A 27985-nucleotide genomic window follows, 5' to 3' on the forward strand; every position below is an offset into this window, starting at 1 on the left:
CATTATCTGTACAACGCTGCGGAATTAGTGGCGCTATATAAATAGATGACAGTTTAAAAAAACAAAAAAAGAAGAGAAAAGAGAAAATATGGATGGAGGGGTATAGAAGGGAGGAGCTGGGATACAAACAAGTTTATAGGTTAGAGAATGCTTACTCCAGCACTTCATCCTTTATATCCCATTGATAGCAGTGTCTCCCAAATAGGATGAATGGGAAACCTGTTTCAATTGATCATTCAGGTATCACCACAATCTACATGGTTCTCTCACTGCAGAACACATTTTCAAGCCGAATTGACAAAAGACAGCATTTGTGGATTTTTTTCTTCTTTTTTTAATATAAATAACCAACATACAAAATGAGGTATACTTAAAGTGCTATATTCTTGTAAGAATTTTTGTAAAAAAAATAACATAGTACAAACCTGGAAAAGCAGTTTAATACAGAGGACACATTGATTGCCTAAGCCTTGATATAGTTGAGCAATGGAAAGAATAGACAGATATATCTTTCAATTAACCTGCCAATAATTAACTTTAGTTTTGCTTTGACAGGGTTAAGTTGTTTAATAAGGGGACTTCATAAATGATGGCTGTGGTCAGTAGTATTTTTGCCAGTGGTGTCTTGTAGCTCGTTTTAACCCATGTCAATTACAAACAGGTATAGGACTAAAGCAATCAAGACCCATGCTATAAAAAGTTATTGACAAAACAGATTAGGGGCTAGATTTACGAAGCTGCGGGTTTGAAAAGGTGGGGATGTTGCCCATAGCAACCAATCAGATTCTACCTGTCATTTTGTAGAAGGTACTAAATAAATGAAAGCTAGAATCTGATTGGTTGCTATAGGCAACATCTCCACTTTTTCAAACCCGCAGCTTAGTAAATCTAGCCCTATGTCTATAAAGCTAAAAATGTAAAATGATGCACACAGTGTGTTTGTAGTGCAAATTAACCATCCTAATAAGGATAACCATAAATCACTAAAAATATTTGTTTTTTACCAGCATGGTTCAAGTAGCGGTTCTATTATACCATCAGGGACTTTCAATCGGTTATTTTTCTATTAATCTAAAACATGTTTTGTTAATTTCTTAATGCAAAGTCTTCTCTGTAATCACATACTTGATATCATTATAAGTAATATAAAAAAAATGACATTTGAATTGTAAGAAAGCAAAATTAGAATGAAAGGTTTCGTAACAGCATTTTTAATATTATAGAAAAGATAGGGCTGTCCATTTAATTTTTGGGATGTCGAATGTCTGTTATACTAATCGAAATGTTTACGTCATTCACAAAAATGTTCCTGTGGTGAATTGCTGACAGTGTCTGGTGAACTGTCCTGAAATGAATCATCACACACTGGCTCCCAGTAATCGTGAAGCTTTCCCTATAATTAAAAAGGAAAAGAAAACATTTGTTAGAAATAAAGTATAGAAAATCCACAAACACCAACTTTCAAGACATCTGAACGTGCCTTTTAGTGTCAAGGAAATTGCGCAGAGGAAGCTTTACAAAAAGTTTGAGGAAGTTTTAACTACACAACTGTTGTCTGCATGAATCACCTATAAGTATCAGTGTCTCCCACAATCTATGAAAGAGTCTTTGTTATAGTGCAGTATACTTGGGCCAGACTTTGTCAAGGATTCATCTATACTATAGATACTATGGGCTAGATTTACTAAGCTGCGGGTTTGAAAAAGTGGGGATGTTGCCTATAGCAACCAATCAGATTCTAGCTTTCATTTATTTAGTACTTTCTACAAAATGACAGCTGAAATCTGATTGGTTGCTATAGGCAACATCCCCACTTTTTCAAACCCGCAGCTTACTAAATCTAGCCCTCTGTATCTATTCTATTTTAGACAAAATCTAATTGATAATATTGCTTCTTTTTCTTCCAAAGGTGGTTAAATCCTGATTCAGTGTGATGAATTTGTTTTCTCACTCGAGTTTGAAATTTTTATTTTAGAAACTTAAGAACTGCCCCATACTAATACATAAAATATATGACACTGTGTCTCACCAGGCCACAGATACCTCATTGCATTGGAGACAGTGGATACAATTTTTTTCCAAATAGCAACCCCAAATAAAAGTCACAGCCTCTAAACCACTTGTTTACACTGCAGAGACACAAGTCCTAGACACAAGAAACATGGAAATGATCCATGACCAATAGCACACTAAAATGCTCAGCTAGACCCATTTGCAAAGCGTTTTCTATTATTTTTAAAGCGATTGCAGCCCCAGTACTCATGGTTGACAAATCATGCAGACATGGTATTGGGGTGTCCCTTAAAAGTGCATGTACCCCAAAAACATAAAACTAATACATTGCATGTTTTGAATGTTTTCAATCTCACTTCTTTATTACCCATAAATGAAACTGATCAGTTTCAGAGCGAGGAGTGGGGAGATAGTGTTATTAGAACTGAAATTTTGCTTGATTTAAGTAAAATGCCACTTTAAAACCCTGAATTAAATTATTATGTGGATGCCAGCTGTCATAAGAAAACAGAAACAGGTGTGTAATATAGTCAGGTTATTTTGTAGTGGATGATGTTCAAACTGTACACTTAAAGCATAAACAAAATCATGCCCGCTAGCAAAAAAGTGTTTTGCGTTTGTCTTGATCTAGGACGGCGGTTCTCACAGTGTGCGCCGCGGCTCCCAGGGGTGCCGCGGCGCTGTCACTGGGGTGCCGCGGGCCAGACATAGAAAAAAAAAAAAAGAACACATAAACTTACCAATCCGCCGGGCGCCGGGACCCAGCAGCCTCCTGCCCGTGGCAGAGGAGTGACAGGGATCGTGGCAGCGGAGGGCGACAGCGGGGCAGAGTGAGAGTGACAGCGGGGCAGAGTGAGAGTGACAGCAGGGGCAGAGTGAGAGTGACAGCAGGGGCAGAGTGAGAGTGACAGCAGGGGCAGAGTGAGAGTGACAGCGGGGCAGAGTGAGAGTGACAGCGGGGCAGAGTGAGAGTGACAGCAGGGGCAGAGTGAGAGTGACAGCAGGGGCAGACTGAGAGTGACAGCGGGGCAGAGTGAGAGTGACAGCAGGGGCAGAGTGAGAGTGACAGCAGGGGCAGAGTGAGAGTGACAGAAGGGGCAGAGTGAGTGTGACAGAAGGGGCAGAGTGAGAGTGACAGCGTGAGAGGGGCAGTGGAGGGGGAGACAGCGTGAGAGGGGCAGTGGAGGGGGACACAGCGTGAGAGGGGCAGTGGAGGGGGACACAGCGTGAGAGGGCAGAGGAGGGGGGACAGCGTGACAGAGGGCAGAGGGGGCAGTGTGAGAGAGGGCAGTGTGTCTGGATGCAGAGGGGGCAGAGTGCCTGAGGGCAGAGTGTCTGGATGCAGAGGGGGCATTTTTGCATACAACTAAATAAGTATTTCTGTCCTGACCTAAATACTTATTACAATTTTTGGACCCAACTACTTCTAAAACAGGACTGCTCAGTAATTATTTTGGAGGGGTGCCTTGAAAAGATTTGGAGACTCTAAGGGTGCCGCGAACTGCAAAAGTTTGGGAACCACTGATCTAGGATATTTTGATTGCTCATGTTGAAGCAGTAAAAGAGTTATTAGTAGCAATACAGTAGCCATCACAAATTGTTATTAAATGTCAAGCACATATGACATCATGAAGTTACCAAAGGTAACCACAGAGCAGACATAGCGGCCAAATCAGAGGCACAGATGCAATTTAGGACAGAACAAAAATGTACCATACAAAATGTTGTTTGCTTATCTGATGAACAAACATTAAATGATATGCAAAAAGTTTGTGAGTCACAGGAAAAGACCAAGATTATGATGTAAGATTTCACGTGGCGCAAAAAATAAGGTAAACTGGTCGCCCCAAATCACTCTTGCCCGCATTGGCACAAATGTCACATGGATTTGCCCAGGTAAGATAGCCATGATTGATCTGATTCAGACACACTGGTATGCACTTGGATTTACACCAGTATCAGCCAAATACTGTGCTTTTTGCATTATCTGCTTGAAGAGCAATGCAGGTAGACAAGTAAAAACAATACCTTCACATCTTCCACAAACAGAGAGTCCTTCCCTTGTACATGAATTTGTCATGCACGTATGAAATTCTATATGTTAGATTTTCACAGGATGTGTGTTTAAGAAAATGTGTGAACAAATAGGATTTACCCAGCAAATACATATGCCACAATCATCCCCAGTTGACTGGAAAGGTAGAAAGGTATAATGGGACAATTGAAAACAAATTTTGAACATTTGCACATATGAGTTTTTATTTGAGAGGCAGCCTAATGTTGTTTTTGCTCCCACATATTAAAAAGTGTAACAAATGATCTAACAGTGAGCTATTTGATTTAATTCAGCAACCAGATAAAGAAGATTGAAGCATCTGCGATAGGCACACAAACTCAACTTGTGGACAGACCTTGTCAAAATTTGCAGCCAGGTGTTAAAATCAAGGAGAAATCTACATGGATTCATGCTTCTCATTGTAAGAAGATATATTACCTAAAATCATTTCTGTTGCTTAATTCATTTAGGAAGAAACGCACCTCATTTACAAAAGAGAAAGTAGAAACCAGAAAAGGAGAAGTCGTCAAGGACAAAATTGTGGACTTTCTAGCAGCAGATTCTGGGGTCAAGCCAAGCAGTAAAGTAAAAGTCATCATAGACATTCTAAGCATCTGACAAACAGAGTCTGAGCACCAGCACTCTCAAAAGCGCACAGTGAGCGCACAGCCAGCGCACTCCAAAGTCAACAAGTGGGTGAATATTTGAATAATTTACTACAGACATAGCAACGATGTAGCACCCACCAACTACAGAAGCTCTGATTTAACTGGTCAAAAAGACCTAAGGAAGAGTTCTGTGAAGAAACGACCTGAGAAGATGGCTCATCGTAATAGACTGTCGAAAGCTAGATAGTTGGAATGGTCTTGATCTCTGTTTGAGTGACAGCTACCCCCAGAGTAGTGCGTAGTCTAACAGAGCAGAGGTATTCACCAGGGATTCCTGAAAGGGAATATGGTCTTAGCTGCTCTCAACCGCAGATTGCGGTTCTCTAGGGGGCTCAGAGCAGATAATGCAGAGAACCACGAAGAAACTGTAAGGCAGAATGAAATGTAGCCTCAGGTGTATGGAGTTCCAGAACAGGACGGATGCTGTGCGATGATCAGCAGTATAGCCACGAATCTCGATAATAGTATAGGCTGAGCGGGTAGTACTGTGAAGCGATGAGCTGTCGGACTTAGAAAAACCGATGTATACACTAGTGTAGAAATTCAGGAACAGGACAGATGCTGAGCGATGCAGTATAGACACTGGGCTTAAGAGCGGAACAAGCTGAACAGGTATAGCTGTGAAGCGATGCACTGCACTGAGATCCACACAGGTGCTATAACTCTGGAACAAGACCGATGATGAGCGATACTCTGCAGCCGATGAACGAACGGCCAGAGTAAAAACACTGAGATCCACACAGGTGTTATAAATCTGGAACAGGACCGATGATGAGTGAAGCTGCAGCCGATGAACGAACGGCCAAACTCGCGAAGACAGGAAAAAAGATAAGTATTCTCCCTGTGTTTGCGCGGGTTTCCTCCAGGTACTCCAGTTTCCTCCCACACTCCAAAAACATACTAGTAGGTTAATTGGCTGCCATCAAAAAATTGACCCTAGTCTCTCTCTCCCTCTCTGTCTGTGTGTGTGTATGTTAGGGAACTTAGACTGTAAGCTCCAATGGGGCAGAGACTGATGTGAGTGAGTTCTCTGTACAGAGCTGCGGAATCAGTGGCGCTATATATATAAATGGTGATGATGATGATGATGATGAAGTATTAGCATGGACAGGAGTCTGAAGAGATGCTGTCTATCAGGTAGGGAGATCTGATGATCTGACACCCATAGAAAGGAGGAGGACCCTTATAAAGGGAACTGGCTGGTGATCCTCCTATCACCATGGAACATAGGTTATTAAAGGTTCCCGGGGTTGTGCATGTGCAGAATACTTGGCAAGATGGCGTCCGAGGATAGAGGAACACCAGGCTGTACAACAGACAGGAGTAACCACGGGAAACCCATGTATACAAGGATCAGAATGGAACTAAGCCGTTGAGATTCGTGATACTGTGTTAAAGACTGTGTGATTTCATATCTTTATCAAACACTTTTCCTAGCACCAAAAATGCATTTGTTCAATATAAGGATCCATATTTGTTTTGTTTTGTTTTTAAGAAAAGGTATTCCTAGACTTGTTGCTGGTGTCATTGACCAAATTATTTTCTTCTAGCACAGCTAGAAAAAAACCCACATTATTTCTGAGAGTGCATTAGTGTTCTTCTGACACCAACTGATGAAACGAGTGAGTGTGGCATGGTCCTCTGTCATGAGGGGAAGGGCAGCTGATATCACCAAGCATGAGGATGATATTACACCATTAGCACTTGGTTACACAGGTCTACTTAGTTATGTAGTGTCTCTGTTACAAAGGAGGAGTTTGAACCCAATAGTAGTGGGCATCCCTACAACAAGACGAAGGGCTAGATATACTAAAGGGCGAATTGATGAAACCGCCGGAAAAATACACAGAAAACTGGTGGATGGAATTAAAATGCTGAAAACCAAAGTTTTGCAAGCCACCACTTTACAAATCGCCATCCTCAGTTTTAAAATGATCAAAATACAAACATCCATATTTACTAAGCTGTTATTTGACAAACCGCCAGGAACACAGCCAGGAAAAAAAGTGGTGGTTGTGAGAGGTGAGATTGCTCAAACTGCATGTGGTTTTCAATCCGCCACACTTCGCCAGGCATTATACATCGCAGCCTCAAACCGTCCTATAATAAATGCGCCGATTTGGAGCACTAAGCTGCCAGCGTTATGTGGCGGTTTAAAACCGCCAGAAAACACGATTTTTAGTAAATCTACAACTAAGGCTTTGAATACACAGGTGTGGGAAAAGTGATGATGTTTTCTATCAATGATATTTCTCCTGAATTGAATCCCCTCCAAAAGCAACTGTTATAAATGCATCTCCATTTGATGGACACTCACCTGTTCCTGCACCATTCTAAGCATCCTAAAGAATTTAGAGTGTGACTGGGTTGATTTATATGTCATATACTTTTTTTTTTGGTACCTTTCTTTTCTATTAAGCAGCAAATAAAGTTTTGTTAGGTTTTTCATCATGCAAACCAAGGGCTGACACTTATGAAAGTTACCATTTACATGGCTGCTCTTTAGGTTAGTGCTTTGCATTATAAGAAATACTTAATTTATAGTTGCACGTAAGTCCACTTGCACAATGTAAAAATGTGACTTATGTAAAACGTGTCACACTGCACATGTGCACAACTGGAGCCTGTATTTTGAATTGACCATGGGCCTGATTCATTAAGGATCTTAACTTGAGAAACTTCTTATTTCAGTCTCCTGGACAAAACCATGTTACAATGCAAGGGGTGCAAATTAGCATTGTTAAATACTGACTGTTTTTTCATGTAGCACACAAACACTTGATAGCTTCAGGGGCGCACGCAGGGGGGGGTTCTGAGTCTCCAGAAACCCCCCCCCCCCTCCGCGGATCGGTCGGGCAAAAGCATGTTTTAAAACATGCCAAAGATTTTTTCTATTACAGCACCGCCGCAACGCTTCTGTCACTGCGCCGCGGCTGCTGTATAACCCCCGTTCGGCGAGAAGGAGCTGCTGCGCATGCGCGAGTACAGCAGCTCCTCCCTTGAATACCCGGCATCACTGGCTGGCTTCCCTGCTGGGGCACGGTAGGGCTTGATGTTTCAAGCGCTATTTCAATTATTAAATAATAAAAGAGCTTCAGATACTGGCCCCAATTAATCTGATGTACTGTTTTATTAAAAGACCAAAGACTCCATTTCTGGGGAGCCTGCAGGGTATGCAGAGCTGTGTTATTGTATATAAATATTGTATTATAGGATTAAAAAAGTAGAGGATTCCTCTACTTTTTTAATCCTATAATACAATATTTATATATAATCACACAGCTCTGCATACCCTGCAGGCTCCCCAGAAATGGAGTCTTTGGTCTATTAATAAAAAAAACTACATCAGATTGATCGTGGCCAGTATTTGATTTCACCCTGTAACCCAATAACAAATCTATATAAATATATATATATATATATATATATATATATATATATATATATATATATATAGATAGATACATATATATAAATATATATATATTTACACATATATACATATTTACACATATATATATATATATATATATATGTATATATATGTAAATATGTATATATGTGTATATATATATATATATATATGTATATATGTGTATGTGGGTATATATATATATATATATATATATATATATATATATATATATATATATATATATAGTCCAAACTTGTGTCATGTTATAAATGTTTTTTGTTTGTTTTTGTTGTTCGTTTTTTTTCATATACATTAGCAATGTTAGTTTTAATGTGTGTTATCAATGCTATTTTGATGTGCGGTATCATTGTTAGTTTTAATGTGGAGTATCATTGCTAGTTTTAATGTGTGTTATCAATGCTATTTTGATGTGCGGTATCATTGTTAGTTTTAATGTGGAGTATCATTGCTAGTTTTAATGTGTGTTATCAATGCTATTTTGATGTGCGGTATCAATGTTCGTTTTAATGTGGAGTATCATTGCTAGTTTTAATGTGTGTTATCAATGCTATTTTGATGTGCGGTATCATTGTTAGTTTTAATGTGGAGTATCATTGCTAGTTTTAATGTGTGTTATCAATGCTATTTTGATGTGCGGTATCAATGTTCGTTTTAATGTGGAGTATCATTGCTAGTTTTAATGTGTGTTATCAATGCTATTTTGATGTGCGGTATCATTGTTAGTTTTAATGTGGAATATCATTGCTAGTTTTAATGTGTGTTATCAATGCTATTTTGATGTGCGGTACCATTGCTAGTTTTAATATGGAGTTTCAATACTCATTTTAATGAAGGGTTTAGATTGTTTTAATGTACAGTATTTTAGTGTGTGGTAGGAATGATTTTTTCGTGCTTTATTTTGCTTTGTTCCGAATTCAACTATTTGGAAACCCCCCCTTAAAAATCCTGCGTTTGCCCCTGAGTTTATTTGTACACTGAAATTTAAAGTTGATATTTGTGTGCTACATGAAAAAACAGTCAGCATTTAACTTATGTGCAAAACAGAATACTAATTTGCACCCCTTGCATTGTAACATGGTTTTGTCCAGGAGACTGAAATAAGAAGTTTCTCAAGTTAAGATCCTTAATGAATCAGGCCCCATGTCTTCAGCTTTTGCTTGGAGATGTGGTTCAAGGGCATTCATATGTGAGTTCAGCTTGGTGTGGAGATTTGAAGTGTAGGTAGGTTTATAACTTGAAAAACATATCCATTTTTTATTTCTGTCACTTGCAGAAATTCTTTTATATAAACACTATCTTTAGGAATGCGCCCACACTTATAATAAATATTTTGACCAATCATTATGTGGTATAGACAGTGTTCAAGAGCCAGTAGGCTAAAAGGCCCATTTGTATTATCCCTTTATTCCTTCATAGAGATCTGTTGTCCCTTTTAGCTTTTTTCAAGAATGCACTAGAATATGGCCACACATATGTGTGCATATATAGCCATAGTTGGGTTAGTGTTCTCAATACAGATAGTATTGTGGACTGAGCCTGATGCAGTGCTGGTAGAAGCGTCCCAGGCACCCTTTCTCCTCCTCGGTTCCCCTCCTGTCTGACCCACCACCCCACCCAGCTACTAATCTTGTGTGGAGTAGGGGAGGGGCAGATTCTGCTCCTATGCTGGACTGGGAATGTAGCATTGGCCTGTAACTTCATAGACCAGCGCCACTCACTTCCTGTGTATCAGTGACATGGAGATAAACTGCTGGAAGCTGCTCCTCCATGTCTGAGGCCAGCATTCAGTGTGGAGGCGAGGTGGCTGAAAAACAATGCAAGAGTGATTTTATGTCAGTCTTTCAGGTGCCCCCTAAACTTTGGCGCTCTAGGCGACCACCTGGGTTCACCTACCGTTAACTTAATCCAAATAAAAATAGCCATTGATACCATGGCGATCACCTGCTAAATGCAATCACTTCCAGGGATAGTAAATGTTCTGGATTTATTCCCAGAAACATCAGACTTAGAAGACTGCTCCAGGAGAGATAGTCTGTTCATAAGAGGCATCTGATAATATAGTCAACTGGCAACAAACTCCTTATTTACATGAGCACCCTCCCCGTTGGCATTACTCCTTGCTGCTGCTGATGTGAACTTTTAATGGTTAGTGCCCACTAGTTGCCAAAATCAAAACATTCTAGGAGCCAAAACCCAAGAGATATACTGCTAATAATTCACTTTTACACAGTTAAAGAGAAAATTATTTCCGTTGTTAAAAATAACCCAGTAGTACCTCCAATGTTCATGAAGGTATCCTTCTATTCAGACTCTAAACTAGCAATGATTCAAAGTCATTATAAACCTAGAGGTGAAATTTCATCTCTTTAAACTGTGGTAACTCCGAGCAAGTGTATTTCCCCACAACACAGCCGGTTGGATCGGTGAACCCCTGGTAATAGAACTGCAGGAACTTGAAAAAACATTGTGATGGTCTTTGAGTTCTATGGATCCCTCTACAGGACTTCTACGCTATCTCCCGGCACTGCTTGATTACACAGCCTATAATCATTTCCATGTTTTATTAAGTAATACATGGGTGTATAATATGTGCCTAAATCACATGCTATGGAATTACTGTTATTGTGCACCAGTGTTTACCATTCTCACGGAACTACCAATTAACAGATTAAGTAGTTCTATTACCTCACCTTTTCTGTTACTAAACATTCTGTTCTTTCTATAAGATCAGTTACTAAATGAATTATTCTGCACTGGTACTTGTTTTCACTGCAAGCTTTTGTTAGTTACATGAGCACCATAATATACTCCCACCCTATTTCTTTATATTCTATATTAAACTGATCCTCCGTTATTCATACTTACCTACATTGGAAAAATCATTTCAGGATGATTGTGCACCTAGGCATCTGATTAGATAAACTGGTTATTCATTAAATTAACTATTAATTAATAATTAATATTTATAATGACACTAGGCAAGTCTTTCCCTTTTCCCCATTAATATTTCACCTAACTCAGGTTATTGGGGATAATTTCTTAATTCATACGATCTCCATATTAGCTAACATAAAACTTGTTTTTTCATAGATTATATCATTTACACTTTCCCATTCTGAATCTTCAATAGGTCATAGGTACTCATTAATCTTGTATAATCTTGTATAATTGAGGCATTATCATTAAACCTTTCTCCCTAACTCTTTATATATTTAAAGCTAAATTCCTGTATATTTGAACTTCAGATTCAATAAAATGTTTTGGGGATACAATTGCCACTTTCTCCACACAAAACAATATCTTTCAACTACATCCCCTTAATTAAAAAAAAATCAACAATAACAAACAAGAACATATTTGTAATGTACTGTATGGCAATAAGTGAAGATTGCCTCTAGCCCACTACATACAATGCCATGCTCAGCATAACTGCCTAATACTCACTATATATAGACATTCTCCTATATGTAACATAATGCCCTACATAACACGTGTAGCCCACCATAGCCACGTTCCCACTATTCCAGCCTTGTACACAACATTACAGCCTAATGCCTACAGGATTCTCATGCCAACCACAGTCTCATGCCCATTAACAACTTCATGCCCACCGCAGTCTCATTCTCATTCTTGCCTTACGCCCTGACAGCTCAAGCCCAACCATACTCATATACCTTCCTGTGCCCACCTACATCCCTTTTGTAGCATAACTACAACTGTGCTTCATATCTGCTCTCCAGGAGGATTTCCCGGAGTGGACAATAAAAATGTTGGCTAGAATGGTTATCCAAATTCACATTAGTTTCCCTAATATGAAAGGGAGCTCAGTACAAGACTTTTTGGGTCAAAACCTAAATGGCTCAGGAGCATTCAACTCAAGATGCTAAACTATAGGATGATGTACTACAAAATCCTTTGAATGGCTGACTAATATATATATATATATATATATATATATATATATATATATATATATATACATACATATATATCACAGCAACTCCTGTGATTTCAGTGCTGTAAGAGTCAGTCTGTCTGGGAACGTAAAATCAATGTTACAGGTTTATATAATATTTATATAGTAATTATTCCCAGAAATTATAAAATGAAAAATGAACTTTAGAAGAATTGAATTGTCTGAATAATAAAATTATTGATTTATAACACTTTCTATTTTTATCTTTTTGGTAATTTCATTCTGATATGATCTACATTAACAATGTTTTAATAAGACACATGGTATTAAGTTAAACTTACTGAAAGTGAATTGGTAAAAACAAATTCACTGTGTAGATATTAAATTATAGTCCAAATGTTTCATTTTATAGAGGAACTTTTTTCCAAATAATGATTTATTTTGAAGGTCTTGCCTACCTTCTGAGGGGACACTTTTGGAGAGCACACTTGCCAGATTATATTGTTGCCTCATTGCAGAACGATTTCTAGTGCCAAGAGATGGGCAGCCAGCTCTGAATGCTGACAGCAGTTAGCTGAACACCTTCATCCCCCTTCCCAGATATTCACAGCATTCCTTCTTCTTCCTTGGCTTAGTAAAGTGGTAGGCTGTTAGAGAGGCCCTGAAAGGCTAACTGTCAGTGCCTAAATAAACTTTTCTCCTCAGACCTTCACTAAAGTTCAGGGTGGTAAACTAACTAGCACTCAGTTATCATTATATTCCTGGTTACTTTAAATATACTATAAAATGTCCAACATGTTTACTCAGTATGGTCATTAATCATACCTGCCAACTCCTCCGTAATGTCCTGGAGACTCCTGATTTCCGGGTAGGTCTCCCAGAACCCCAGGAGAGTATGGCAGCCTCCCACATCTGCCTATTTTCTAGTGGAGTAGGAAGAATTAGATCCAAAATGCCGTGATTCTCATGGAATAGCGATATTAGGCCCCGTCCCCACTGTAAAATGATGCGTTTGCGTCATTATGTCACAGGGCCAAGATGGCGTGCTTTGCATAGCCCTGCCCCTGAAACGCCCACCTTTCCCAGACAACTCCCGGACGCCGACGTGAGAAAGTTGGCAAGTATGTCATTAATGTTATCCGAGCAGTGAGCAGAAGGCCCTAAACCTACTTGGACTCTTGTTAATTGACAAAAGCAGGGCTAGTATTATACAAAAAACTGGGCAGAAATCATGGTGGGACACCTCTTATGCTGCATGGACCAGGAACTAAGTGTAATTTTACTTTCCTAATTGAGAGCCATACTGAACAGTCCTGTTGCCAAATTGCCATATTATCATACGTCGGGCCCATATTTGGGTCCTCGCACACTTACCTGCTACAGGCAAGGGCCCCTCTCAGCGCTGAGCACCGCTTCCGTTCATTGGGGGTCCATCTTGGATTTGGGTCTGAGCATGTGCAGACCCTATCTTTTTTTAAATCCTCCTCTTCTTTACTATCGGTGCCTTTCTCATTAGCAGGGTATTTAAGACACTTGCACCTGCACTCAGGTGCCTGTTCTTTGCGTGTCAAGCCCTGACAGTGCACAGACGTGGCTCCCTTTGCTCCTTCTGCTTCAGCTAGCTGCTCCAATGATTTCCTGCTTGCTGTTCAGTGTTAAACATCAACAGACATCACTTCCTCCTGTTAAGGTTTCTCAGTTGCAGTTCAGCACCACTCAGACACAGCTATCTCCTTCTCAAGCCTGTTCACCCCTCTGTGGTTTTCTTTTTGCAGAGTTTCTTCTACTCCTGTGTTCTCCATACAGGTCTTGTCTAACCGCTCTCTCTGAGGGCCTACGACCTGTTGGGCAGTGGCTTCAAAGCCCATACCTTCTTGCTAGGGTTCCCGGTGAAGACAACATGTCCCGTTAGACTTCGCGCCTCCAGGTAGAGTAGTGCCAAGCAGCGGCTGGCTGGCTGGCAGGCTTTAGCCCAGCTGGCAAGCACACAACACTGGACCATAAGTAGCGGTCCATTCTTAAAGGGTGTTTTTTTTGGTACAATATAAAAAGAGGCTATTTTAATGTTGCTTAATCCAGTGACACTTTATTATTATAAATGGTAAATCTTAAATAAATAATGCAACAAAAAACAAATCTAACTTTAAATTGCATTTTATTTTATATGTTCCTTATCCCTACAACACTTTTTTGTTTTTTTAACCACATACCTGACAAACAGGGAATAAGGGATCCGTGCTACCCTATGTATTGTAAAAATGGGTAAGGTGCTGCCTTAATGGGAAACCAAGGGGTTTTGTTACAGGTGGGTCCCAATCCTCTAGGAAAGTAAATACAACAACAAGGTAATATTTCTATGTCGCAAACAGTGTAATGAACATATATCATTGCATGGCTAGGTATGTTAAACAGTAATTTATTATTTTATTAAGAGCAATTGCATATAAACACTTTTGAATAAATAATTTGGTCCGGACCAGTAGGAGATTAACTTTACTCAACAGTGATGTGAACAAGTATGCAAACCTAGTACAGCAGCACTAGATTCTGATTCAAACCAACTAAGATATTTTGAGATAATCAACAAAGTCTTGTAAATAATTTTCACTTAGAATTTCTCAGAACGAATAGGCCTGACAATCCATAATGTTAGGCAACATATGATCCTTACTGATCCGTAATAGATATGTAGTAGAGACGATGCAAAGCGCCGCTAACGTGGGTGGAAAAATTTCTCAGTGGTCTTCTGGTAAAAAAAACTCCAAAACCAGTGTCTTAGGTATTTAGACAAATTCATTTTAGAATTTACAATTTTATACAATACACAGGCAATACCGTGAGCACTACTGTTAGGTGCACGCAGCTCTGCTGTCACAAGCAGTACAGTGTGAAGCAGGACATACCTCCCAACTGTCCAAATACTGACTAAGCGAGATATTCAGGTCCGGCGCTCCCATTAGGCAAAGTTAGGCAGTTGCCTAGGGCGCCGGGCTCTGGAGGGCGCCACAGAATAAAAATTAATTTAAAACTGTTCGGCGACAGCTGACCATACCTTCCATGGCCGCCGCACAGCTTCCGATAAATCCACGGGGAGGGGGAAGGGGCTATGGATCACCACCGCCGCCTCTCTGCTCCGTCTCCTACCCTCCACTCACTGACTGTTGAGCGTGACATCATCATCACGGCTTGACAGTGTCAGTGAGTGGAGGGGAGGAGATGGAGCAGAGAGGAGCAGCTTTATGGCGGCAAGTTAAGGTAAGGAAAGACGTGGAGAGGGGGGGGCACGGATTGTGAAAGTGTGCCTGTGGGGGGGGCGCGGATTGTGAAAGTGTGCCTGGGAGGGGGGCGCGGATTGTGAAGTGTGCCTAGGGGGCGGGCACGGATTGTGAAATTGTGCCTGGGGGGGCGCGGATTGTGAAAGTGTGCCTGGGGGGGGCGCGGATTGTGAAAGTGTGCCTGGGGAGTGGCTCGGATTGTGATAGTGTGCCTGGAGGGGGGCGCGGATGTGAAAGTGTGCCTGGGGGGGCGCAGATGTGAAAGTGTACCTAGGGCGCCAAGGGCCCTAGCACTGGCCCTGGAGATATTCACTCAAATTCGGGACTATCCCTCCACATTCAGGACAGTTGGCAGACTATCCTGTTCTCTTCTACCTGTTCTTTTCACTTTCACCACTTGTGGCTGCTGGTGTCTTTAGCTCAGTTGCTACTTGTCTTGATCCTGGAATATTGGATGCCTTTTTGTAAAAAACTGGGTGCATGAGATTTAGAAAACTCCAAACAGCCCCGGTGTTAAATCAGTAACACCCACATTTTGTAATTAGGCCTCCCTCCATCTGCCACATTAAAATAATATTCAAATTTGCTAAATAGATCTATTTCCCCTCAACCAGCCCCTGACATTAAAATAATAGCAAACACATTTAATAAATAGTCTTATTTCCGTCCAACCAGCCCTAAAATTAAATAGTAATCCCATTTAATATATAATTCTATTTCCCTCCCTCCAAACAGCCTCAGCAATAAACGAAATATATTTTACGTTTAGTATAACCATTTCCCCAAACCATCCACGGCATTAAATAATCCATATTCACATTTAATAAATAGCACCCCTCCATATAATCAGCCCCCTATTCAATTAATAGTCCCAAACCAACCCAACATTAAATTAAAGGTCCCGTCACCTCATCTTAAATTAATATGCCCCATTATTAAATTAAATTGCCCCATCATCACCCCACAAATAAAATAGCACCCAACAAATAATTAGCCCCCACCTGTACTCCACCATTAAATAGCCTACCTCCCACACTATATTAAGATCCCCCTTCCCTCACATGTTAATATACTGTGCCCACACACACACTCTTCATTAACATACTGTGCCCACACACAAACTCTACATTAACATACTGTGACCGCACACACGCACTCTACATTAACATACTGTGCCCACACACACACTCTGCATTAACATAACACACACATTCACTCATTCTATAGTAACATAACACCACATTCTCTCACTCTACATTAACATAACACACTCACTCAATCTGTATTAACATAACACATATATAATATTAACACCCCCGCCCCCACCAACACTTACTTTGTTCCATCTGCGCCGCACTTCACACATGGGATGGCACTTGTCACATGGTGCATGTCACATGTGACACCAGGGCTCTCAGTGATAGGCCAAACATTGGATAGGGAGGGAGGGGGTACACATAAAGACACGCTCGGATCTCAATTTATGTGGAATTCATACCATCTTATGTTAGTCATAGAGATAATTGCCTAGGCTTTTTCTGGAGAGACACTTTACATCAGGTCTTGATGGTCTTATGAATTGTCAAAATAGAAATATATAATTAGAGGACCAGATCTAAACTATTAATACCAACTATAGTACAACACCAGTCTTTCATTTGAAAACATTGATCGGCCACCCCCTTTTTTTGGGTCATCTTTTAATTCTCTTTACACATATTTTCAATTCTATTCACTTGTATATTTTAATTCACCGATCCAGGTGGGATTTAGCTATTTGTTTATGTCAAATTTTTTAAGTACATATCAATAAAGTTGATTTTATACTGACATATTTCTTTCGGACAGGAGTGCCTCACACACTACTTTGTTCAGTTGATATTTATTATCACCTGTATCTGTTATTCTCTAGATATTTCTAGTTATGAGAGCACCCCCTCAAAGCATGTATTATAATTAAACATATTTAATTGAGGTTTGTCCAGACCTTGGAGCGGATTGGTTCATTTTTTTCTTTCTAACCATTGAAAAAATGGTGGAGGATTACTTTGCTGACACCATCAAAGTGGACATGTCAGACAGTCCTTACTTTTACTGGCAGGAAAAAAAGGGAGATTGGAAGCCCCTGTACAAACTGGCTCTATTTTACCTGAGTTGTCCCCCTTCCAGTGTGTACTCCGAAAGAGTTTTTAGTGCAGCGGGGAACCTGGTCAGTGAGCGGCGAAGGAGGTCGCTTCCGCAAAATGTTGAGAAGATGATGTTCATAAAAATGAATTATCAATTCTTCAATCAAGATCAGCAATGGCCTCCAAAGACTACAGAGGGACCTGTGATTGTGGAGTCCAGCGGGGACGAATTGATAATGTGTGAGGATGAGGAAGTACACACTGAAGGGGGCGAAGAATCAGAGGATGAGGATGAGGATGACATCTTGCCTCAGTAGAGCCAGTTTACTTTGTACAGGGAGAGATAAATTGCTTTTTTTGTGCCCAAACAAACCAATCATTTCAGCCACAGTGGTTTGGTAGGCCCTGTTGCTGAAATGATTGGTTTGTTAAAGTGTGCATGTCCTTTTTCCGCAACATAAGGGTGGGTGGGAGGGCCCAAGGACAATTCCATCTTGCACCTCTTTTTTTCTTTGCCAGCTCGTTTTTTGGGGGTCCAAACGAACCAATCATTTCAGCCACAGTTTTGTAGGCCCTGTCGCTGAAATGATTGGTTTGTTAAAGTGCGCATGTCCTATTTCACCAACATAAGGGTGGGTGGGAGCGCCCAAGGACAATTCCATCTTTCACCTCTTTTTTGGCATTATGTGCTCTTTGGGGCCTAGTTTTTCAAACTGCCATCCTGTCTGCCACTGCAGTGCCACTCCTAGATAGGCCACGTGTTTGTGCTGCCCACTTGTGTCGCTTAGCTTAGACATCCAGCTACCTCGGTGCAACCTGTTGGCCTAAAAACAATATTGTGAGGTGTGAGGTGTTCAGAATAGACTGGAAATTAGTGGAAATGAATGTTATTGAGGTTAATAATAGTGTAGGAGTGAAAAAAAAACAAAAATATGGATTTTAGCACTTTTTATGCTTTTTTAAAAAAAAATCAGAACCCAAAACCCAAAATCAGAACCAAAACCTTGAGTGGGGTGTTTTGGCAAAACCAATCAGAACCCAAAACCTGAAGGTAATCAGAACCCAAAACCCAAAACCCGAAAAGTGGCCGGTGCACACCCCTACATGGAATCACTTTATCATACTTGTCATAAAATTGTTGTTGAAGTTTCTGCACGGCGAGGAGGCTTAAAGAGAGAGGAGGGTGTTTAATTAGCCCTGGCACTGCTCTCACAAATAGAGTCTATTTGTGAGAGCACTGCCAGCTCAGGCTGAAGTACATTCAGCTCAGGCTGACGCACAGTACCGTTTCTGCTATTTTTAAGCATTGTTCAGTCCCTTTGTGCTGACAGGTGACTAGGTAATTTAACAAGACTCTAAAGCCCTGTAGTCTTATCCAAGACTGCATAACCTGTCACATATTTCCCATCCGTGTGAGACCGAGACCCATCAACAAAGATGACTCGGTCATCCGGATGTGTTTGTCTAAACAAAGTCATTGTTTCATCATATGACATTTGTCAACAGTCGTGTTCCGTCCCTGCTGTGTTTAGCAGTTGGGACAATACATATTTGGCCTTGTGACTTACTTGGAGATTGTGTCCACTCAAATCCATTATCCATCTCCAAAACCTCTGTTGAGAGACACCAGGCAGCATATCCCAGAGTAGAAGGGTTAATGGAGAGTGTTGGGTCTGTATAGTAAGGGGTCTAAAGCCCACAATATGTTCTGTCACTTTGACAGCATAATGTATTGCAGCCAGTTGTTTTGCACATTCATCAAAACCTCTTTCCACAGGAGAAAGAAGTCTTGAGAAATAGCCTAGTGGTCTAGTCTCAGATCCTACTTCTTGTAGTAAGACTGTTGATATAAACTCTGGGCCGGCGTGAGCCTGAATTGCCAGCTCACCCTATGGGTGTGGAGTGGCCAAAACTGGGGCAGAAGAGAGATCTCTTTTCAGAGTAGAAAATGCCTCTTCCTGTGCTTATTATGTTATCAGAACCTGAATAATACCACATAGGAATTTTTAAGGTGAAATCATTGTTGATTTCCACAGTGACTTCCCCAATTCTTTGGGCTTTTACCCCCCCCTTGTTGGTGATCAAATTCAGTCACCACACACTGAGGGCTGTCTGGTAGTAAGTCATGTTCTACATTAGTGATTGAAATTTCTGCCCCAGTATCAAGCAGAATTTTCAGTAATTCATTTTTTATTTTGGCCATTATGTGGGGTCTCCCTGAGGAATTCAATATGATATTGCATATTGGTGCCAGATCCTTAGGGATCCCTAACCTTCAATCTAATTGCACCAGATTCCCAGTAGGGACATCTGCTGTGCGAAATGCTACTTGTGCTTTCTGTACGTCACAATTGTTTACCTGTTCTAAAGAGTTCTGTGTCCGTGGAGTCACTGAGTTATGTGACTGTACATGAGACTGTGTTGTTTGGCCAGTATGTGTACTTACAAGCGACACACATTTTTGCATCTGATTCAGGTGCTGCAGTTTTGACTGGGTATGTGTTTGCTCATCTAATTCTCTAACATGGGGCTTGTTTTTAAAGCCATTGTTATTGACCAGGTGTTCAGAGTCCCTTATATACTCTTTGCGAACACCTTGTGGACAGTTACGTCTTACATGGCCAAAGTTTAGGCATGCATAACATTGCACATTCACCCATTTCTCCTGTGGAGGAGCTGTAGGTGTAATATGTGTCTGTCTGTGCACATTGCCATATGTTGTGTAACGGTTATCTTGTGATCTGCCATTTACCACAACATATTCCCTCATCTTCAGTGACTTCCTATTTTTCATCAAATCTTGTCTATACTCTTCTATAACCATTGCTGCATCTGCAAGCGTTGGTTCTTTAGCGAATTGCTGTGTCAACGTAAGGAAACTTTTCCACAAACATGCGTATCATGCCTTGTGGAACACCTGCTCCTTGATCTTTGGTGACTTTTCTATACATTGCTTCAAACCTACCACATAGAGACAATGGCTCATCGTGAAGGGTTGGTTTAAAGTTAGATAGGATCTCTGGGGTAACTTCGCAATGGCCAGTTGCCAATTTCATGAGGACAGAAAGTCTCTCTTCCTCATCGTGAAATTGACCATTTTTGGGAGCAGTTTTTCCAGTTGCTGCATACCTCTGATTGAGGTGAGTGGGTAACCACAATTTAAACAAGTCCATGCGATGTTCTGGGGCGACACTAAATTTGTCACAATGTCCCTCAAAAATATCGCAGGAGGTAAAAGGGTCTATAATGGGATCATATTTTGAAATTTCCTTACGGATTTTCAACAGAAATTGAGTCTTCTCCATACTATAATTTCGATGGGGAACATGCAATCCTGTGCCATTACCGTGACTTGTTTGGGGTGTAGGAGCGGTATGTACAGTTTCCCAAACGCTGCCTAGGCCAAAAACTTGATCATTCGAAAATTGTGCACGACCATTAGAGACACTCCCCATGGGTGTTGGGGAATAAGTTAATGTGCATGCTACAGGGTCAGCCACTGAGGCTATTTGATTTCGCTGATCTATCATAGGAGTAAGTATGGGCATATGTATATTATGTCCTATACTCCCTGTTTCACTGCTTCTCTTATCTGTTATACAAACCTGCTTTCTAGCCATGGATGTATTATGTGTTGTGGAGAAGGGTGATAACTCATTGATAAAGTTTTGCATATGGTTATCATCTGTGTTCTATTCATTAAATCACTTTGTAATTCAGCAATTAGAACTTCATTAGATGCTACCTTATCCCTGAATACATTGATTTTTTTTATACAGTTCTGCCAATTCCTTATCAACATCTGTATAATATTTTTCTTTCTCTAATATTTGGGAAGTGAGCATACAAATCTGCCTTCCCCTATCTATATTGGCCATATCTTTGTCTTCCAATTGTGCTTCAAGTATGGAAACACTTTTAACCTTTTCAATGCAGCACTGGCAATGAGAATTTGCATCAGTGCCCTTTTTGTTTTTAAGTATCATCTCAGCGTGTTCAGATGTCCAAATCCTATCTTCATAAGCATGTACCAATTTAGCTAACATTTGGAGACGTTTAGTTTTTTTGTTGAACACGGTTCTCCTGTTAATACACAGCGTATCATGTATATAAGCCTGTTCTAAAAGTGTTGCCCATAATGTTTCAGCAGATGTGTAGTTATTAGGAATCACTGGGTTAAACATGGTATTGCATGATAACATTTCCTCAGGCATAATATATGTATGGTTGGTTTGGCATGCAAATCCATTGATAACATACATTGGCATGGGTGTAGGTACAGGTGCAAAGTGAGATTAATAATCCCTGGCGGGAAGAGCAGAGCATACCCCCTGCAGAGATGACCCCCTCCTTTGGATTCCTTAGGATGAACCAGCCAATGATTGACGACCCCTTGAACATTCCTGAGACCCGGACCAATAGATGCAAGCCATACCATCTTCATTGTATTACTGTATTTGATTGTGTATATAAGCAGCAGCTTGTGATCCAGAGTGCAGACATCTTGTCCCCAGACTTCAGGATTGAATGACTGCACTGGATCCAGAGCGCCTGCGATAAGTAACGGCTGTATTTACTTTTACTTCGCTTGAGCATATTTTTCCACTTATTGCGAATAAATCTTTGTGCTTTGGAAACACAAATCGAGGTTCGACAATCGTTATTGGTTAGCGACAATACGCACATTAACAAACTTTAAAAATGCAGAATTGACAAAATAGTCTCATTTCGCCTCTGACCTGGTGGAGTTATGACCAGATGCTTAGGAGGCAAAACAGACAGGAAGAGCATCACATCTGCCTGAGCTTTCCCCTCCTTTACAACTTACTCATGTTACCACTATTTCGTAACAGGAATGGTTACCCTGAGTTGTAATAAAATAATAATGCACACTGTACAGCAGCCTTTACTATACCAATAATTATAAAACACCATTAGCCCCATTTATTATTGCTTTTTACAAGTATAGTCCAGACACAAGGAAAGCGGTGTTTAGGTCCAACGAAAGGACTAGTTGGGAGGCTTCCAAAATAAATAAACAACTCTGATACTAAAAATACAATATTATTGTTTAGTTCTACAAACACATTGTACAAGAATGGGCAAAGATCTGATAACCACCATTTGGATATGAACTATACTGCCAGCTAAGCAGTTAGGATCATATAAAGGGGGGTAACCTTTCGCCCTTTAAACCAGGAGAAAGCTCCCAGATCACGTGATTCCTGGGATATTTAAACCTGAGCAAAATACGACTCAGTCACGTGATTAGAGCTGCACAAGTTGCTGGTGGTCTAAAGACCCCCCCTAGACCGGATTCATTTACTGACCGCTCTCCGCTGGGACAGCCATGTCTTCTTCTGGTTCCCCTGCACAGACACAAAGACCCCATTAGAATACACAACAACAGTCACAGCCATACACAGCACTCACCACCGTGCAGCCCAGCAACTTACACTCAGCTGATCTCAGGACAATAACTGGCTACACGCCCGGCTCCCAGCGCTGCGCTGCTACCACTACTCCGCCTGCAGATGATAGACAGGTGATAGCCCCGCCCACGGGGGTGTCGGGAATCTGCCTGACCAGCTCCACCCACGTGATCGCAGGTCCCGAACCTTGGTCATCTAGTGCCCGCAAACCACAGTGCTAAACCCGAAGTGCCCAGAGGAGGGCGCCCAAGAGAACCTCTGCGGACCTCCTGATTTTTTTGAAGCTAGTATGGGGGAGACCTATGTCCTCCTTCTCCATCATTGGACTGTTAATTATTTACATTGTGATGGATACTATTGTCTGGTGATAACCAGGTAATAACTACTAAATGGTCATTTCATTTGAAAGATTTGACTCCCCTTTTTCTAGCAACGGTGACCCTGAGTTTTTAGGTGCTTACTTCACTACTATTTCAATTGATTCAGGGAAGGGATATCCCTCTTTAGTATAGAGCTGCTCTTGCCTTATACAGGAGTAGAGCGCAACATTTTGACTTGTCTTTCTGAAGGCCTTAATATGGCTGGAATGGCATTGTCTTGGTAAATGGCCCTGTGTTTAGCCCAAAACATTGATTTATGGGATATCTGCAATCCTCAATAAAGGCAAGAAAATATATTGCAATATCTTGCACAGGGCCATCTTTTCCACTGGGCACGAAGGGAAGGTGCCCGTGGGCCCTAGACAAGGGGGCCCTATAGGCAGGGCTCTTAATTAGAATAAATAATGCTGCAAAAAAAAACTTACTTTTGCGGTCAGGTCAGATGGCGATCTGGCTTACTCCCTGTTCCCCTCCTCCGTGCTGCGCTCACCATGAATGTCGGGCATGATGTCATCATTTTCATTGAGGAGCGCAGCACAGAGGAGCCCTGACGGATCAAATAAGGATTCAAAGACGCAGAAGACACAGAATAAGAGAAAAGAGGAGAAGGGGGTGCAAGGGAGGGGCCCCGGTGCACTGCTTTGCCCAGGGGCCCATAATGTTGTTAAGATGGCCCTGATCTTGCATTAATATCTGCTTTGGAGTAAAAAACATCATCAAATAGAGCTGCCTATCTTTTTGCTATGTTTCATTACTGATCAGTTTCAATACAGCTATAATAGGCTTTGTTTTTTTATATTTTTGTACTTAAGCCAGTCCCCCACCCAAGTTTAAAAAGTCCATTAAATACAGTCAGATCTTGGGATGGGATTTTAACGTGTATGGTCATCTGTAAAAGTAATAGCCGTTTTGTTGTCAATGAACGGACCATGAATATTGCTGGAAAACAAATTGACATAAACAACTGTATTAGCTCTTATCGGCTCTTCTCTTTCATCCTTGTGTACTAGATTAACTCAATACCTTAGACAGTTTGACATGGATTTTTTTTCACAATAAAGACAAAAGAACAAACAAAAAACTTTTTGCAATACAAAAGTGTTTCAGACAGGCTGGTTTAATGCATGAGGCAGTAACAATAGATTATCGCTTGTCTTTCAACTTTAAGAACTTTATCTACTTGTTGGTGTTTGTGGATGTATCACAGGCAAAGATTGTCCTTTTGATCAGCTGCTTATAAAGCCCGTATTGATTCCGAGATCATACAGAAAGCTATAGAAAATTCCCTTCATGTATCCGCTGATGTTTAAAATCTAAACATGCTCGAGTCAGCTTTTAGAATCTGCTGCTAGCAGTTCACAGTATTTGAACTTCAAATATGCATTGCGTTAGCAGGAAGCATTTAAAATCACACCAGTCATTGAAACCACAGGGAAGTCGATATTAAGTTAATACGGCAAATAATAATAATAGCAAACTTGGTGATTAAACGTATCTCTGTAAGGCTTTATGTTGATGAAAACCAAGTCCTTTTGAAACCAGTTTTAGTATAGGTGTTTTTGGCAATCTGACTCCTCTTTTCCTAGTGTACCGGTTGCTTATGTAAATAGGCGAGTGGCTGTGCAAAGTCTAAAATCCTCTTTGTGCCCCGATTTACTGTATTCCCTCCAAAGTGCACGGGTTTGCGGGCGAGGTGGAAGCAGAGGAGCAAATGTTGCGCTGACAAATAGGGATTGGGTGCCGACTATGGCACATGGCCATCGTTGCGTCTATTTTGTACGCCGCGGTGTCTAAACACAATATTTTTATTATTATTTTGCGGAGTAAGATTATTGAAGCGAGATAAAAGAGGAGAGGACGGCACGCCAACACTGAGCGGGGATAGATCAGGTCTTGCCCTATACTTTTTGGGAGACTTATTTTGCACCTTCCGGTTTCACTTTGGGGAAGAAGCGCATTTTACAGGTGCACCACCACCAAAAGTGGTCGTACTTTAATGTGACATATACACTTTTGAGAAAAGTGCATTTCTTGAGGTTTTTCTGCCTTCCTGCAAACCTAGGTTCACTTCTAGTTTGGGGAAGTATCTCTATTAGTGGTAAGGAAGTGCGTGGATGGCCTACGTAAGTTCATGCTAGAGCAAAGTCGTTATATACGGTGCGCTCAGCGCGTTTCACAAATGAGATCCAGCACAGGCAGCCAATTTGCAGGCTGAACCAATATTCAGCCTGTCCTGAATATTGGACTGTACATTGTTCAGTCCACAAAACTGCTGCCTGTACTATGTGTAGGCAACGGGTATATTCTTAAAGGCTGAACAGTTTTTGAAATTGTTGTTTAAACAATATGACAGATGGTAAAACTATTTACATAAAGCAGAATGCTAATATAACAATAATATAAAAAAAAAAAAAAGAGAACCACTTTGTACAGGTGATTCTATCCAAAACATGGACTTACAAGGCCATCGGTCATCAATCGGCACCCGCCTATTCAACTGTGATTACTTGGTTTACGCACATGCGGTCGATGGCTAGCTGGAGAATGAAGACCCCTGGCTGAGGAGGGTCTATCACCATTTATAATTTACTATTTTTCTTGAACTGAGACACCAAATTGAGCACTTGTTCAGAGGCCTCGATGTGTTTCATCCTGAGATACCTAGAACCGTTGGCAGTGGTGTCTTCCAGGAAGTAGCGATAGTTCACCATCATACCACAAGAGGCAGCGGCTCCTCTGGGGCTTGTATCTGCCATCCAGTTGAGGCGCCACATAACCGCCCCGTTTTGCAGGTGAAAGTTTGCTACAGGATTCAAGGCAAAACCACGGTGCTTTTCTCCGTAGAGGTACCAAGCGCAGAGCCTCATCATTGGGGCCTCCAGAGCCTTTACCAGTCTTTCCGACTTCATCCATTCATTGCAGGAAAACACACGTTTCAGGGCATCGGCAGCCGGTGCTCCAATGAGATCTGATATCTCTTTATATTCTGATTCAAGGAAGAGCTCGGTCCTACCCAATTCTTTTGTTTGGGAGTTGAGTGCTCCAAGAAGCCACTTGGTGAATCCAGGGATTGGGGACAAGCTGGAGAACTCTGAGATCTGGAAAAACTCACCCTGGAAAATGAAACAAAAATATTTTATTATATAATGTAGTTGAAAAATTGATGCTCTGTAATTTTCTAAGCCAAAGTTTAGCTTAATTAAAATGTATTATGTGACAAGATATTAGTCTACCCATGCATCACATTGGTACAGTAAATAGGGACGCTGTTTCCAGCACTGGAACCCTGGGATCGATTCCGACCCTACAACAGAACATCCAAATTACAACCCCCCATCAGCTTTAACCCCCTCAAAAACTCAGTCTCTCAAACTATCCAGAGTGTGACATGAGTATGAGAAGTTTCTAAATCTTCTAGGAATATGTTTGTTAATATATAATTAAAAATGGTGTTAACATTCATCAATATCAATAATCTAATTGGATTGCTTATTACAATTGGAAGGTAAATGGGAAAAGCAGAAGCAGGCTATAATCATGAGTCGAGGTGCGCGTATAGTGTTTTGTATATATTTCCATAAAACATATGCTTATACAGCCAACACTGAAAATGTACACATGAAGTTAGGGGGAATTGGGGTGAATCTATCCCATCAGCTGGTCAAACTCTCTTACGGTGTTACTTCAGTCTGGTCTAATGGACATCTTACTAGCTGTGAGAGATACGGCTCTAATAACTAGATCTATCCGTGTTTTAAAGATTGGTTGGGAAAGGGTAGTGGGTGTGGTGGCCATGGTGTAGACTTTGCACGCCACTGAACTCACAAACCTTCCACAGATATAATTTACCCCTACCAGTTGTTATCACACCGCTTGCCTCGCTCTTAACCTATCAGAAGATGACATCATTGGCATAGCGCTAACATACAGAAAGACTCCCCTAAAATACCTTCCTCTCTGTCCCTTGTGTCTAACCTTTTAACGCTAAAATGCCATCTCAGGAGATACAGGTTTGTTTATAAAGAAATGCATATTACACAACATCTTCTATTCCAAACAACAAAACAATCTCTTAGAAAGCGCATAGCTTGCCAACACTATCCAGAGCACATCTACGTCCCCATGTCATATACTACTTATAAACAAAGTAGAAAATCCAACATCAACAAGACTAGGCCTCCCACACGCTATGCGATGAACAAATGACTATAGACCGCAGTCTCATTTCACTGACTGATATAAAACACTGGCCAAATGTTCTTTCTTGAGGCACAGAAAACACATCTCTGATCAAACTCTTATTTGTTACTTTACACTCACAAAAAATCCATTTTGGCCCCACTGCACAAGTTACCAGTTAATCGCACACACAGAGTAATATACACAAAAATAAACCAGAGGCACTTCCACTACCGCAGTGTATACCCATCATTTTGAATCCATGTATAACGTCTTAGCTCTAACATCATGGGAGGAATGACTCTTAATCCATCTGGTGATTCCAGCAAGCACCGCGAGTCATTCTGATAGGAACCCGGGCTGACTAGGTCACTGCATGCATCAAATCCTCACCTTTATGGAAGATTGTTATAGTTTTAGGTCTAGAAACAGCTATTCAAAACAGAAACCTTCTCTCGATACTTCCACCAACTACTGTCCTTCAAGTAGGAAATAAGGGTAATT

General features: G+C 40.8%; 1 long non-coding RNA gene across 1 annotated transcript; it reads right to left on the bottom strand.

Moving 5' to 3' along the window:
* Positions 1 to 1195: 1195 nt before the first annotated feature.
* On the bottom strand, positions 1196 to 23121 carry LOC142134591 (uncharacterized). The gene is made up of 3 exons (XR_012687078.1): positions 22947 to 23121; positions 22821 to 22859; positions 1196 to 1393 (listed from the first exon to the last, which is right to left on the bottom strand). It is a non-coding gene; the product is annotated as an uncharacterized LOC142134591 (long non-coding RNA).
* Positions 23122 to 27985: the final 4864 nt, after the last annotated feature.

The sequence above is a fragment of the Mixophyes fleayi genome, unplaced genomic scaffold (genome assembly GCF_038048845.1).
Source record: "Mixophyes fleayi isolate aMixFle1 unplaced genomic scaffold, aMixFle1.hap1 Scaffold_53, whole genome shotgun sequence".
Lineage (NCBI taxonomy): Eukaryota > Metazoa > Chordata > Amphibia > Anura > Limnodynastidae > Mixophyes > Mixophyes fleayi.